At 32.9% G+C, this 12,844-nt stretch overlaps 1 protein-coding gene across 1 annotated transcript in view; it reads left to right on the top strand.

Annotated features, from left to right (window-relative positions):
* LOC111061992 overlaps positions 1-12,844 on the top strand; it is a 188,735-nt gene that overhangs the window by 20,473 nt on the left and 155,418 nt on the right. The window contains 1 exon segment of the mRNA XM_039427355.1: positions 11,234-11,387. The gene's annotated coding sequence lies outside the window, so the exon portion shown is untranslated.

The following is a 12,844-nucleotide window of genomic DNA, read 5'->3' as shown; positions in this document are numbered from 1 at the left end:
ACATCTAAATCATCTTTGAAACTGATATCACAACCAAGATAGCAGTATTGTGACACTTGCTCTAATACTTTGTTATCAATAACTATCTTTGATCGTGTGGGATACTTGCCAGTGAATGCCATAATTTTTGTCTTACTTTGAGAAATCCTGAAATTATAACCCTTGCATATTTCATTTAGTACATGGACTGACTTTTGGAGGCTATCTTCATTTTCTTGTATTATCCAAAGGTCATCCGCGAACAATAGTGCGTTCAGGTAAACGTCTTCACTTAATTTAATACCTAAATCTACTCTGTATTTCCATTCTCTGAAAATGTCGTCAATGTAAATGTTGAATAAAGTAGGCGATAAACTACACCCTTGTCTAACTCCTTGATTAACATTAATTTCTCTTAGTCTATTCTTACCTGTATTTATAATTATCTTTGTATCGCGGTATAAGGTTTTGACAATATTAACCAGGTGCCTTGGATATCCTCTCTTCCACAGAATCTCCCAAAGCCGAATCCGATCAACTCTATCGAACGCTTTCTCAAAGTCGATAAAAGCCATATGCGTTTCCAAATTATATTCACGCCTTTTATCAATGATTCTCTTCACTGCAAAAACATTGTCTGAGCAAGATCTTCCTTTCCTGAATCCATTTTGCTCCTCATTCAGAATTGCTTCAGCTATTGTTTTTACACGGCAGTTGATTATTTTGGAATAAATTTTATATCCCACATTCAGAAGGCTAATTCCTCTATAGTTTTTACAGTCATTCCGACTTCCTTTTTTGAAAAGAGAAATAACCTCTGCTTTCCTCCACTCTTCTGGGATACAATACTTCCTCCAGCATTCATTCAACAGGTGTAGAAATCGTAATTCAAAGAACAAGCCTCCATATTTAAAGAGCTCTCCGTTTAATCCATCTAATCCAGCAGCCTTCTTGTGTTTTATCTTGTTTCATCACTCTTTATAATTTAAACCCTTGAATATCATCAGATCACGTGAACCCAAAAAAATAAAAGGGTGGGCCTACCTGAGATACTATATGATAACACTGTACTCCTGATAAGATGAAAATTTTCAAGCTGAAAGTAGATTAATTTGTTGCACATTCGTTTGAAATATTAACAAATGTTACCAAATATTACCAATATTATCACATATAGTGAGAACGAATTACTCTGAAGCTTTCTATTCTCACTGAACCTGAAGAGGCAATACAAAGCCAGAATCGCAGTTCCGTTCAAATCATTATTATCAGAGCTTTCAAATTGATGCTATGTAACTATGGATGTTATCCCCATCTCACAATTCCCCTATTTATCCTTATCCTGATTCAGAATAAAGTAGTTGATCTCTATAATCACAAAAATCAATGTACAGTACCTATAATAAATAGTAAGAATAACAAAATTTCTAGTAATAATGCAACTTTTTCTAGGTATGAATTTCAAGGCTCATAAAATGACTTTTTCTCAATTACAGGCAGAAATTCCAATGATCATCATAATAGTAATTTAATGAAAATTGTTTGTATTGTACATTGTTCGACGTAAGATAAGCTACATCTTCAAGGTGATCAACGTTTTTAGGATTATCATGTTTATGAATGAAAGCGAGACTGTGATAGAAGATTAGTCAAACTGAAATATAAACATTATATACAATGCATATTTCTGATCAGTTATAATTACAAATGATAGTATCAAGCCGAAATGAATTGAGCAACTGAATTTAAAAGTTACTATTCACTGTTCAAATCGCACTGTGATTTCCTTTTACTTCCAAATGAATTGAATTGCCTCACTCTTCAACGTAACAATTATTGTAAAAAAACCAGTGGAATGTGAACGTCATCCAAATAGCATTTGAACTTCAATTTTCAGATCATGGAATTCATAAAAAACTAATTCTTGAGAGAAGAGTGATGAATTGCAAACAGTGAAAGTAACATTGAAACAAAGCGATACAATGAAAATCAACATCACAATGAACTGGAATGGTATAAAAACCATGAAATTGATAATCAGGTACATTTTTCAAAAATAGCTTCACCTAACTAAATCTGTGAATGCTAAGTTATAACAAATCATGTTCAATATAATCTGGTTTTTGTTCAAATAACCTACTATTGTGACCCATTATATGATAATCTGCTCTGTTTCGCGTATTATACTCATGAACATCTGAATTCTGGATCACACCACTCGTTTTCACATGCATTACAACTTCATATACATACAAAGATGGCACAGTTAATAGACCAAGCTTTTTAAATAAAGGCCTACAAGAGTCTAACCTATTCACTTTCTCTATACATCTGAGTGCCTTCTTTTGAATCTTAAACACTCTGTCCATATTTTGTTGAGATGAATTACCCCATACTAAAATAGCATACCTAATATGAGATAGTATAAGTCCATGGTAAGCAGTTAACAGTAGTTTTTTATCATTCAGCCTAGCAAGCTGCCGCAGGACAAATACCCCAGATGATATCTTATTACATATCCTCTCAATGTAAGGATGCCATGTTAATTTCCTGTCCAAAAAAATTCCCAAGAATGCTACTTTCTCTTCTTGGTCTAATTCATTTTCCTCTACAAACACATTTATTTCTCTATCCTCTACTGAATTATATTTACTTTTGAATTGTAGGAATTGACATTTCTTACTATTTATTGTTAATTGCCTTTGCTTCAAGAATTGGACAATTGACTGTACTCCAGTAAAAGCATTTATTTCTAGACTATCTAATAAATAATTGTTAAAGATAAGCGATGTGTCATCAGCAAACAACAGAGCTCTGTGATCTTTTAACTCTTTTGGTAATTGGTTCACATACAACAGAAACAGTAAGGGACCCAGAATTGAGCCTTGAGGTACTCCAGCCTGGACCTCCAGTTTTTGAGATTTAATTTTTACTATTTCATTCCCATCCACCTTGGTAAGCTCAACACACTGGTTTCTACCTATGAGATATGATTCAAACCATTTTAGTTCTATACCATTCACACCTACAGTTTTTAGTATTTCCAATAATATTCTATGGTTCACACAATCAAAAGCTTTGGATAAATCAAGAAATATTGCGGCTGCCTTCTCACCTGAATCTATTATATCTATTAGTCTTTCAACAAGGGATACTATTGCAGTCTTAGTAGATTTCCCTTTCTGGAACCCATGCTGTTCATCACATATGAAATTAATTTCTTCCAGGTGCATCAATAGCCTATTTAAAACTACTCTTTCAAAAATTTTACTTATTACATTTAGAATACTAATGGGTCTATAATTTTCAACTCTTTCAGAATCACCGCTCTTGAAAATTGGCAAAATTTTTCCTTGTTTCAGATCATCAGGGAAAATACCCTGCTCTAGTGAAGTATTAAGGAGATGCAATAAAGGGTCCAGTAATTCATTTTCACATTCTTTTAAAATTTTGCTTGAGACCCCATCCAATCCTACTGTTTTTTTGTTATTCAAATTTTTTATTATTCTTGACAACTCATCTCTTGATAATGGATGAATTTAAATACCTTTTCAATTGGCTCAGCATTTAATGTAGTTGTATTATAAGTATTAGTGTTCAGTGACTTTTGGAGATTATATGCAACCTGTTGATAATATTTATTGAAAAAGTTACAAATGTCTATACTATCATCCATATAATTTCCATGTTCATCGATTATCCTAGGGACATTAGTAACTGTATCTTTTTGAGCTGCTCTCCTATTTCTATTAATTACCTCCCAAACAGCAGAGTTAAAATTGGTACTAGTTGTTAATATTTCAGCTGTTTTCTTACACTTAGCTTTCCTCACTTCTTTTGCATAGTTTTTCTTTAGACATTTGTATTTGACTTCACTCGGAACATCCCTCACTAATTTAAATTCCTCATAAGCTTCCCTAACAATATTTCTTTGAGTAAGAATATCTTCAGTTATCCATTCATCTACTTTGTTTAATTTACTTTTTACTTTGACTTTTTTTATCGGACAGCATACACTAATGTGAAATCTTAGAGTATCAATGAATTGCTTATATTTGTAATTTAGGTTACAACTGTTATAAACACTACTCCAATTTTCTTGAAGCAGTTCCTGCTTCAAACAATTTATATTTCCTAGCTCATATTGCTGAATTTCTTTCACAAAAGTTTTTTTTCTGCTTGGATTCTGGCCCTGCAACTTAACATCTAAAATTTGATAGTTATGATCTGATAGATCTGAGCTACCTAACCTGACATTACAACCTTCTATATTTGTGAGGATATTATCAATAATTGTCTGTGAAGTTCGAGTTACTCTTGTATATTCGTGGACCTTAATTTCTAAATTATTCATATTAATAATATCTCTAATATCCTCTGTCATTTTATCCTGCCTGGCAAAATCGGTATTGAAATCTCCTACTACTATAACATTTGTGAAACGAGCGGTTGTAATTTCCAAAAGTGTATGGAGCAGCTCACAAAATTTTTGCCAGTCTCCATTTGGTGACCTATAGATACCTAACACTGCTACCTCAAATCGATCATCAATTTTTAACCTTAGTCCCGTCACCTCTAAATCCATCTCAACAGAAAATCTCTTAACAAAATCCAGTTCATAAGTTTGGGTATGTTTAGCATTGCTAGTGAATATACATACACCACCACTTCTATGAGCTATTCTACAAAATTCTGATCTCAGTGAATAGCCTGGAATCCTAACTTGATTTATTTCCTTTATTTTTAAGCCATGCTCTGTGAAAATAACAATGTCAGGATCCTCCTGTTTAAGAAATACTTCTAATCTGTCAATTTTGTTGCGAAGATACTGAATATTTTGATGATAAATACTAAAAACCTTACCATCTTGTGCTACTCTATCTCTAGCATTTGTAGCTATTTCCCTTTCCCTGTTTTGAGCCAATTTACTAAAAAATCGTTATTTGTTTTTTGACTGTTTTTAAACCAGAGGATTGCAAACGGCTTTCAATCAGCTCTGCCAATCTATTACAAAAGATTACTTTGCCAGATCGATTTAGATGCAACCCATGATTAGTGAAGTTATGTCTTTTCAGCCTTTCATTTAGAAAACAAATCCCCAGTTGTTTAGAATTCTTATTTTTTAGGCTGTTGATTGTATTATGGATTGATTTGTTTGTCAAATTGATTGCTTCATTTAATTCTGGCCTATCAAACCTATTAGGAATAGTACTTATTATTAAGTTTGTTTTTTTGCTGAGTGGCACAATTTCCTTGATTTTTTCTGTTACTTGAGGAAGATGATTCAAGTTAGGTTCATTTATATTATTTGAGCCACCCAGTACAATTAGATAGTCATTTTCATCAAAGTATTTAGTTTGTTCCCTAGCTGACTCTACAACTGCATTAATTGATGCACTTGGCTTGAAAAAACATTGGACATCAAATTTATTTTTTAATCTTTTATCAAGGAGATCACTGCAATCACGTCCATGACTGGACGTCAGTAGCAGAACTCTCCCTTTCCTATCTTTATTTCCCTCAGCTATATTTTTGGTTGCTGTCTTCAAAACTCACTGTACGTTTTATTTCGACCATTTTCAGAGCATTTCCCATCATTTAGGTTAGATTCTATTTTTTTGCATTTGGACGGAGGTTCTATCATACATTTAGTATTATCAAATTTAGATTTTAGTTTCTTTATTTCCTCCGACATTAGACTACATTGATTTTTTAGATTTAGTATTTCTTTTTTATGGTCTTCATCTTGTAATTTTATAATCAGTTCCAAAGATTTAATTTCTTCTACCATCCCTAACCTTTCTTCCTCAGACGTTTTTAGAGTTACTTCTAATTGGTTTTTTAAATTAGTGTGGCTACTTTGTAGTTGAGCAACTTTTTCGGCTAAAGTAGTTTGAAGAACTGGGGTTTTTGGTTTTGGCGTTTTTGAACTTTGGTTTTGGGAACGCGTAAGTACTCCCGCTATGTGTACATTTCTATTACTAACCTTTGGTGTTCTACTTGAGCTCATCTTCCTATCTAAGAAATTATATTACTTGCAATAATAATAATTGATTTATAAATGATAGGATTTTAATTTGGTTATAATTTTAGTCAAGTAAACTATCTATGTTTATTTTTAAATCTCGAAAACCTAACCTCAAAATAACCTCTAAACGGTGTTTGGCTTATTAAAATAGAATTAAGAATTAAAATCTAAAACAAAATTATATAACGTGATCAAGAAACAATTAATAATGAAATTAACACAAAATTTTGTACTTATCCGTGACTATTTATAACACAAAATCTTCCAAAACCCAGGAGCAAAATTATGTAGGACTTTCATTCACAACCTCTAACCTTGGTATTCATATATACGACAATATACATCAATGGATTCGCAATGAATGTTGCTACATTAATTGATTGTCTAATTTTCTTTAGATTATTTGCTTCGAAGTTAATCGGAGAAAACAAAAATCAAATCAAAAAACCCCTAAATTTTTACATATATATATATTATTTTATCAAGGAAACTGTTTGCTTTATTGAGAAAATGAATACGACTAATATTCCAGTCCATAATGTAACATATCGAATGACATATGATAGATTTTTTTCCGATTAATGGTTACAGAGATAATTGATTTCCAGTTTGCTGTTTACTATGGCTAAGAGAGTCAGCCGTGCCGTTCTGCGTCGACTGTTTCCCCTTCCACAGCATCAAATCGAATAACAAATACATAACAATATACATCAATGGATTTGCAATGAGAGTGGCTACATTAATTATTCGGCTCATTTTCCTTTAAAACTACTTGTTTCGAAGTTAATCGAAGAAAACAAAAAAATCAAATCGCAAACCCCCTAAATTTTTACATACATATTATTTTATCAAGGAAACTGTTGTTTTTATTGGAAAAATGAATATAACCAATATTGCAGTCCATAATGTAACAAATTGAATGGCGTATAATAGAACTGTTTCTGATCAATGGGTACAGAGATAATTGATTTTCCGTGATTACCTGCATTTTCAACTTTGAGGGGGGCTAGGGGGGAAAGCTCTAAGGGGATTTCTTGAGACTTTTGGGAGAATGGCCCTCTGGGAGGGTTCTATCGACGGTAAAAGATTCAGCTTTTATTCAATTTTCGGATCAAAAAAACCTTTATTGACTGGGCTAAAGGGCGCATGTATCAACTCGAACCATGAAACGTCCGCAAATGAATAGAGGGAACCATGCTCAAGCTCAATACCGAGAATATCATTTATAATATATATCAAAAATAGGATAGGTCTGAGCACTATTCCCTGCGGTACTCCAATATTCACTTCAGAAATTGAACTTGGATTTGCAATGAGAGTGGCTACATTAATTATTCGGCTCATTTCCCTAAAACTACTTGCTTTGAAGTTAATCGAAGAAAACATAAAAAAAATCGCAAACCCCCTAAATGTTTACATATATATTATTTTATCAAGAAAACTGTTAATTTTATTGAAAAAAATGAATATAATTAGTATTGTAGTCCATAATGTAACGAATCGAATGGCATATAATAGAATTGTTTCTGATCAATGGGTACATAGATAATTGATTTCCCGTGTTTACCTGCATTTTTCATGTTTTAGGGGGCTGGGGCGGAAAGCTCCAAGGGGAATTCTTGGGACTTTTGGGAGAATGACCCTCTGGGAGGGTTCTATCGATGGTGGGAAATTCAGCTTTTATTTAATTTTCGGATCGAAACTGCTTTTTTGGACCTTCATTGACTGGGCTACTTGTGCGAGTGCTAACAAAACAATGGCCTGGGCCTGGCTATAGTTAAGGATACTCGACACTGGCGACAGACAGAGCATTTTTATGGCGCATGCGCTCTGTATTGAATTGTCAGTGTCGGCACATGAAATGGAGCGGTCTCATGGTCTCATAGATACTACACGAATTCAAGCGAGTCTACTACATCTCAAAATTGCCAGAGTATTTAAAAAAGCAGGCTACAATGTGGCATTCAAAACTGGAAATAATGTTAACCCTCACCACCAACACCGACAAATACAACCTCCCTGGAGTGTAAAAACTGAAATGCACAGGTTGTGAAAAATTTTACATTGGCAGAAGTGGAAGATCATTTAAACAAAGATTTAGAAAATATATTAACACACTGAAAATCAAAACTGAATCAGCTTCTGCAATACATTTAGATGAAACCGGGCACACCTTAACAAACATAAATACCAACCAACTCACAATACTAAAAGTAAAACGAAATGGGTATGAATTAAACACATCAGAACATTTCGAAATTTAAAAAGCCATCCTCCTCGATAATCCACCATCCTCGATGTATTAAATGAACAGCTTAATTTCAAATCCAACAAACTTTTTATATAATATAATAAAACCATGTGTTCTTCCCAACCAACAAAACATTTTCGGTCGGTACTGTTGAAAATGATCGCGAGACGGTCGAAAGTACTACAGTCACTAAGTAAAATATTTTGATTATTTACTCAAAAATTTGACTGCATGTCGTCTGAAATTCATAGAATAATGTGTATTAAAGTTGTGTCATCGGCGAATAGAATACATTTAGAAAACATTGGAACTTGTTTCAACTTGTTGGAACTAGGGTTTGGGGTGGAGCATTGGACACACATTTCAACAAAATTTCCTTGATTCAGAGACATATAATAAAAGCTGCCCTTGGTCGACCCAGACGATACCCCACACATCTTATTTTTACAGAATTCCCAGTCTTAACAGTTAAACAACTTTATGTGAAAAATATTATACTTTATATAATTAAAAACAGAAACCTATTCACACCACAAATCAGGACTTATAATTTTCGAATGCAATCCAATTTCCAAATTAACAGAACTGACCGTACTGTATGCCGGAGACAATTCACATATATAAGCAATAGGTTGATCAATTTAATACCATCGAACCTAATTACAAGTAAGACAACAAAAACTAATATAAAAAAAATAGCAGACTGGATCAAATCAATAAACATAGCTCATTTTATACACATATGAAGTACTTTTAACAACTTTTTTTAAATAATTAGGTCCAAGTTCATTTCTTTTTTTCTTTTTCACTTCAATAAATTTGTTAGTGTTGTATTTTGTTTAGCTCTGTCTGTCACCAGTGTCACGTGTTAAGGATTGTTTAGACAAAAATCTAGTGTCTATTAATGTTGCCATCTCATTCTCCCTGACTTCTGCGGGTTCTCTTACTGATGTTGACAATTGCAGCATTGTTATTCATGAAACTGGCTGCAATTGTAATGCATGTACATGTGTGCAACTGGAGTTTCAGGAGAATGTCAAGTACTTAGGTACCGTATCATGATAGATAAGCACTTGCGTTGGGGGAGTCATGTAACATATTTGTGCTTCATACTGAGAGAAGATTGATTTATAAATTTGTACAGTTGAGAATTATGTTACCTCTACACCAATTGAGAATTGTATTCTTGGCCTTAATACAGTCCATTGTGAGATATGGAATCATTGGCTGGGAAAACTGTGGAACATCTATCAAGCAGTCTCTAATTTTATTACACAAGAAAATTATAAAAATCTGTCTAAAAAACCAATAATATACCCTTCTGAATATCTATACAAAGAATTTCTGGTATGTAGTATATCTCATCTATTTGAATATGTGTTAATGAAATTTATTCATTTGAGACCACATATTCTTCCTTCATCTGCGGTACACATTTATGGCACACAAAGACAAATTAGAGAGTCCCTTGAGGAGCCTCGTCTCAGGACAGCTGCAGATTTTCCAGGGAGCCTCGTTTATTGAACTTTATCAATAGTCTCTTCACCAAGCGTTTGTATGTTCAAAAATGATGTCCGTTGTTTCTTTGAAAAAAGGCAAAATTGAAGACCTCTATAAGGCTCTATTTTTTATATTGGCTTATTTGTTTCTGTCTTCCACATTCTAAATGTCTCATTACAGTGAAATTTAGGATTAAGTGCATGAGAGCATTTTATTTGTTGCTTTATATTATTTCTATGCATTCTGATCGTTCTTCTCCTTGTGTCTTTTATCATTATTTGTTGTTATTCACTAGTTTTCATTATTTTTATCTTAGAAACATTTTCGATATAATTATAAAAAATAATTGATATTTTTTTATATGATTAAAATATAGTTATAAGTTAGATTTTATTTCTACCAAGATAGATTCCAAATTTCTAGTTCTGTTTAAATATTTTCAATCGACTGTGAGTTCTTTGTGAATTAGAAAAATATTCTTCTTTTTTTGGTTTGTTGAATACTGGAACAGGTGTGGACAATATGGATCCGATAGTGTAAATAGTGTAAGAATAGACCGCAATTGATTTAGGTTATTAAGGTTTTGTTGAAGTAGGCTTAAAGAAAGTTGAACCATTATTCTTTTTTCAAAAGCATTTTCCTTCTATTATTGTTGTTCATTGAGTATCATATATTTTTTGCATATTCTATTATACAAGTAATTGAGCCAGGCTGTATAACTCAAACATAATTATTGAAAGTGGTCTTAATAATCTATAAGATTCTAAACAAAAAAGTAATGTAGCCAATGTGTATAAACCAACCACAATAATTATTATTTTAACTCGTGGTCTTACTCATTGATAATCTATGAGACTCTAAACATTAAAAGTAAGTATGCTTGTGTTTTTTATATGATTCAAGACTTTTAAGCTTCCTCGACTACCCACCTTCATTAACTGGATTCATTAATTTATTATTCTAGTAATTTATTTAGAAATTATTAGTTCATGTCGATGACTTTTACTAAGTGTTTAGTTTTAATCCAGAAGTATATACATATAAATTATTGAGTTTTTGCTTCAAAGCCTTGAATTGATTGTTCACTGCTAGCCACATACCATTTTTGAATACACTTCATTAGTGTATAGTTTTCATAAAAAATGATCATCAATCACAGTAACAGGATTATAATTGTTTTTTCACTATCATACCTACCCTCTCTAAAGTATTTAATAATACCTCATGTATTCTATTTTCTAGGTACTACTAGATAATTATAGTTCAAATAAATAAATTCCGTATTTTTATTATGCTAACATAATTCAACTAAATCCAGCTTGAAATGAAATAAAAAAAGTTGGGTGATCCTTATGAACTAATAGTCATCTGCTACTAAGCAAGTATCAGTAGTAGTAGTAGTAGTAGTAGTAGTAGTGCCTAGCTTATAGTTTTATTATAATAAAAATGAATATAAAATGTATATTAACTTGCAGGATGCCTTCATGCTGTGTGGCCAATTGCACCAATAACTTGGGAAACGGATTCATGTTGAAACGTTTTCCCAGCGATCCTATTAGAAGGAAGTTATGGGCCGAGAAAGTTGATAGAAATAACTGGACTCCCACAGATTCTACCCGCATTTGTGAGGTATTTTGTAATGTTCATTTATATGCACTCATTCATTTTATTTCTAAATAAACATAATCAAATCAATGATTAGCAGAGACTCAACAGTATTACCCCATTTCTCACTCAAATTTTGATTGTTAATAAATTTTGAATCTAAAATTTATATTTATTTTTCTTTACATAAAATTATTTATTGACCAAGCAATTAAAAAACGAATTTTTATCGAAAACTGGGGATATCCCGCAAAGACGTTTATATTCATCATGCATGCTTGTAATCAGTGGAATATCTAATTTCTTGTTGAGTTGATAATTTCTAATTACGTATTTAATTAGGTATGGGTAATTCAATTGCTATTTCTATGAGGGGGGGTGTAAAATTGAAATTAAATCACCAATATATCAATGCAAACCCACCCAAAAAAACAGTATATCAGTATTAACTAGTAGTTCTGTGAACAGTAGACCTCGCGCAGTTATAAAACACAGCCTACTCTAATACTGTCCATCAGAGTGAATTATGTCCTGTCCTGACGTATCGGTGTCGGTGTAAAGTTACATATAACTTTACAACTAGTAGTTCTGTGAATAGTAGACCTCGCGCAGTTATAAACAACAGCCTCCTCGTATACTGTCCATCAGAGTAAATCCTGTCTGTATGTCGTGTCGGCAAGATATCAGTGTGAACGGCTAATGGCTGTTGGGGTTGGTGTATCAAAAATGCTAACATCAAAAGCTAATCTCCTTCAAGACATACTGGAAACAGGTCAGCCCGAGTTGAAAGCAGAGAAAGGTCGAGAGACAATACTATGTTATTTTAGTTATAAGATGTGTCTAATTGTATAGATTGTATAAATTGCGTGGTGTCACTGTAAAGGGTGGTGGTTGAGACCACCTCTGCTAACTGACAGCTATGAGGTTCAAAATTTCTTTCCAGTGGTTCGGAAACCATCTACGATTGAGATTGATTCATCTCATTATCATAATCATTCCCCCTTTTTACCCACACAAAAGCCTATTTCATGTTCAATTTCGTAGATGTCAAACATATTCCTCGTTTTTACTATATTAGGAAATAAGAGGAATAAAACTAGTAATGCTGTGAACAGAAGACCTAACGCAGTTATAAACAACAGCCTCCTCTAACACTGTCAATCAGAGTAAATGATGTAGGCTATTATACAATGTATTCTAGGTACCTTGGGTTGGCTTATCCACAATGCTGATCATCTGTTGTTAACAACTATCACCCAATTCTAATTTCCTACAAGACATACTGTCAACTGGTCTGCCCTACAGTAACTATATAACTATATATAGTTATAACCTTGATTATTTAGGGCTGGTTTCCGAGCTCGGAATTTAGGTAAGTTCTAGACTTTAAACAGCTGGCGTCAGAAAATTGGCTTTCCAAAACAGGGCGTAGTCGCAGTAAATAGTTGGGAACGCGACTAGGTGCCACCCCGACTACTTGA

This window comes from Nilaparvata lugens, chromosome 4, assembly GCF_014356525.2.
Source record: "Nilaparvata lugens isolate BPH chromosome 4, ASM1435652v1, whole genome shotgun sequence".
Lineage (NCBI taxonomy): Eukaryota > Metazoa > Arthropoda > Insecta > Hemiptera > Delphacidae > Nilaparvata > Nilaparvata lugens.
This window is presented reverse-complemented; position numbering and strand designations above follow the sequence as displayed.